Consider the following 4,255-nt stretch of genomic DNA (forward strand, 5'->3'; position numbering starts at 1 on the left):
GTCGTGCACGGGGGGGGGGGGGGGGGGGGGGGGGGGGGATGGGCAGAGCCTAGAAAATAAAGTCCCAACTGTGGTTTCATTTTCGACAGTCGCCCTCCTGCCTGGGGCGCAGTGGGAGGTGTGTGGCTCTCTAGTCTGCTCAGATGGAAAGGTGGGTGCCTGTTCCCACAGCAGAAGGCCCTGGGAGTCCAGGGTGTGATGGGCAGTAGAAATGCACAGGACATTGCCATGGGTCACTGGTGCCACTAGTCAGGCCCCAGTAGGGTCCACGGCCCTGGACTTTGCACACCTGAATTCTGCCTGTGGCCTTCGAGGGCAGGGCTGGCAGCTATTTCCCAAGAGAGGCTTCACTGGACCCTGGCAGCTGAATCAAAGGGACAGTGAAGTGTGGGTGCTTCTGAGACCTCCTGGGGGGTGCTGTCCTCTGCTCCTGTGCTACCGGAGGCCCCCATGTGCACACACACACTAGGAACTGAGGCCAGGCAGCTCTGCAGCTCTCCTCTGGGCCTCTTCCACTCTAGCTCCCTCTGTCTACCTGCTTCCAGGCCAGCTTCCCTGCAGGGGTGGGGTCCCAGGCAGCCTACACTCCCTGATTTTCTGATGCAGGGACATTCTCCCAAGGCCCATCTGACTCCAGGTGGGGCCACAGGATACTGTGCTGGCAGGTGGGCACATGACCTCAGTTTCCCTTCTGTACAGCACAGGATTGAGACAGCCGACTCCCAAGGTTCTCTAGCCCTGCTGGCTTCCTGATGAAGCAAACCCCAAGGTCTCTGCAGCCCATCCTCACCTGGTCCCCACCTTCAGGGCCCCTGCTGCTGCTGTCCTGGCCCCTTTCCCATCCTGGGAAGTCCCACCTGCTGCTATCAGGCACAGGGTTCCAGAGGCCTCTTGGCAGCTGTGTGAAGTCAGCTCAGGGTGCGCACTGCCTCTTCACGGCCACCAGCTGGGTGGTCTTGGCACTGCCTGTCTGGTGCAGGGTGGAGGAGCTGTGCGGCTCTGCAGGCTCCCATCTGCATTTCCTGGAGCAAAGCCTGTGGTCTGAGTCCAGCACAAGAATGTCTCCGTGCTAAGGACCCAGAGAAGTGGCAGGTTGAAGAGGCAGACAACAGTGGCCTGGCTGCAGGTCCAGCCAGAGGACATGGAGGAAGAGATGACCCGTCCTGGCAGTGACAGACTCAGCATCAGTGGAACAAGCACCATGAGCCCCATGTGAGGAAGACCAGGAATACCTTCAGGGCCTCAAAGTGGACCTCAACAGGCAGAAAGAGAAACACAGTCCTGGGGCCAAAGAGCAGCCATGATTCAAACATAACCCTTCTAAAAGCAGCAGACAAATCTAAACCAGCTGACTGTAAAGATCATGAGAGGAGCAAAAATAGCCTGGACCACCCTGGAACAGAGACGTGGGGAGCCCCTCGCCAGCTACTCCCTGACCACACCAGGCGGCTCCAGGACGAGGGGGCAGGGCAGGAGCTGACCTCCGTGCCCGGGAACTGAGTTCAAGGCAGGTGGCCTCTGCCCACCACAGGAGGGGGCAGCTTCCGACACTGACCCCTGCCACCAAGCCAGGCCAGGGGACTGCGGACCCTTCATAACTGGGGAGTGACCGGAATTGCCCACCTGAGATTTTAAATCTAGGAGCAATAAATACAAAACACAAACTGGAAAAAACGTCAGCCGCAGAAGGCACACGGCCCTCGGGGCCCAGGGCAGGCACATGAGGCTGCTGGTGTGGGCTCCCTTCTGGGGTGAGGACCCTTGGAAGGAGAGTGGAGGCACAGCCTTATGATGGCATTGAATGCCACTTTAAGATGTCAGAATGTGGGGCTGTGGCTGTGGCTCAGTGGTGGAGCACTCACCTAGCTAGCACACATGAGGCACGAGGTTTGATCCTCAGCCACACATAAAAATAAAGATACTGTGTCCACCTAAAACTAAAAAAAAAAAAAGATGCCAGAATGTTGGTTTCACGTAATGTGTGTTATCTCAATCTAAAAAGGGTGACTTAAGACATTAGCATCATCATTCCAATTCAAGAGTTCATGAGCTCTGAAAGTCAAGAAAATGTAAGAGAAATGCAGACCAAAACTAGCCCCAGGACTTCATTTCCCACCCATTAGCTTGGTCCAGATCCAAGCTGGACAGCAGTCTCTGTGGTCCAGGGGTGGGCAGCTGTGGTGCCAAGGCCAGCTCTGAGATGGCCAGGCAAGCCTGTAGTGAAGTCTGCCTTGATCAGACTGCAAGAACCAGGGACTGCGGGATGGGCAGGTCCTGCTGCCCAGTGCAGCTGGCAGCCTCGGGAGCACCTGGCAGTTCCCGCATGTGGACATGCATACAGCTGCCCCGACAGCACTGACCCCAGGCAGGAGACCCTTTTCTAAACTGAATAGCTGTGTTGGTGACTTAAGCACAAAGAGAAATTAATTATTCCAATTGTATCATATTTTAATTTTATGCCTTCAATGGGAAAAGTATAGAGTAGCTCCCCAAAATATCAAACTTCAACAGCAGTCCTTATTGTAACTATTATTATTTTGAACTAATTATATTATCCTGTAGGATAAAGCAAATAGTGCTGTGATAAACCACTGTTTTCAGCTTAAGAGTAATGAGGTAAAGTCCAAGTATATAAGTAAAAAGTCACTATAATCTTAAAATGTGAATTGGAAACATTAATATGAACCCACGATTTTTTTTCCTTTTTCTTTTTGTAGTTCTTTTTTTTTTTTTTCCCATGCTGGAGATTGAACCTAGGGGGGCTCTTCACCACTGAGCTATACCCCCAGCCCTTTTTATTTTTTTATTTTGAGATGGGGTCTAAGTGACCCAGGCTGGCCTTAAACTTGCCTCAGCCTCCTGAGCTGCTGGCATTGCAGGCATGGGCCTCGGGCTGGTCGTCTGCCAGCAGAGCTGGGGGGGAGGGTCCTGAGCTCAGCGGGCTTGGGGAAAGCACACGAGGAAGCTGTCCTCCAGGATGGGGGAGGTCTGGAGGAAGAGCAGCCACCATGAGGCTCTGTACCCCACCAGTGGGGCCAGGCTCTGTGGGGAGGGCCTCTGGGTCTGGGACCACAGATGGAGGGCTCCTGGGCTGGATGGCGTGTGATGTGGGCCCTGCACTGATCAAAGAGAACACCTGGGAAGGACAGGCAGAGCCTCAGCAGGAGTGGAGCCTGTTGGACAGCCCTGGAGGGCCAGGCACCTGCTGGAACAGCACACCTGAGGGGGAGGGGGAACACCCACACAGGGCACCCAGGGTGAATGGGAAGGACTTTGGGACTCCCAGGACAGCCAGGAGGGAAGAGGGGCCACGCCAGGTGGAAGGGTGACAGCCCCAAAGGGTACCCTGTCCAGGCGGAGAGGCAATAGCTTCAGGTTCCTCCTCGTGGGCCACCGTGCTAGCTCAAGTCCTCACCACTGGCCATACCTGCCCCAGAGCTGGACACAGGCCTGGGCTCTCCCTGAGCTGAGATGTGGGCCACCCAACCTGGTAATGCCTCTTGTCCCCATTCCCTGACACAGGGCTGCAGCTGCCTGAGCAGATGTCATCCCCTGCAGCCAGAGCCCCTATGTCTGCTGCCCATCACTTGCAGGGGAGGCCGTTGGTGTAGAGGGGTTTGGAAAAGGGCTCTTCCCTGGTGTTTAGGTGCATGCCAAGGCGTGCAGACCTGGGCAGCCGCCATCATGTCTGGAATCCACTCACACCCAGCAGCAAGTGGGGGAGGTACAGATTACCCGGGGCTGGAGCTGGGTGGAGGGAGGGGTCACGGCAACAAAAGCCAGCCTTATGGAGTATGAGTAAAACAGACGCGTGGCTGGCAGTCCCCGCAGGCCTGGCTCCCAGGGCACCTGACTTGGGGGAAGAGGCCTAGACTCTTGATCCTGAAGGTGATGGGAATGACCTCGACTTTTTCTCTTTTTGGAGGCAGGGGACAGGCTCAGGTGGTCCTCCTGCTGCAGCCTCGGAGGCTGGGACCCTCCCCTTCACCTTGTCTACAAGGCTGAGGGCTGCTCTGCTGAAGACTGTGTGTACTTCAGATGGTGTTTAAAAACCTGCAGGAAGACAGAGAGATGTGTCTATTCTGTCCATTTTCTTTTGCAGGGCAGGGGAGGGAACCCAGGGCGAGCTCCACCGTGGAGCTCCATCCCAGCCCAAGAGAAAGTATTTAGGGAAAAGACTTTGTGAAGAAACTGGCAGCAGCAGGTAGGAACGTGTGCCGTCTACACAGGAGGTGACATTCACAGTCCTCAGCCA

Source organism: Urocitellus parryii, chromosome 1, assembly GCF_045843805.1.
Source record: "Urocitellus parryii isolate mUroPar1 chromosome 1, mUroPar1.hap1, whole genome shotgun sequence".
Classification (NCBI taxonomy): Eukaryota; Metazoa; Chordata; class Mammalia; order Rodentia; family Sciuridae; genus Urocitellus; species Urocitellus parryii.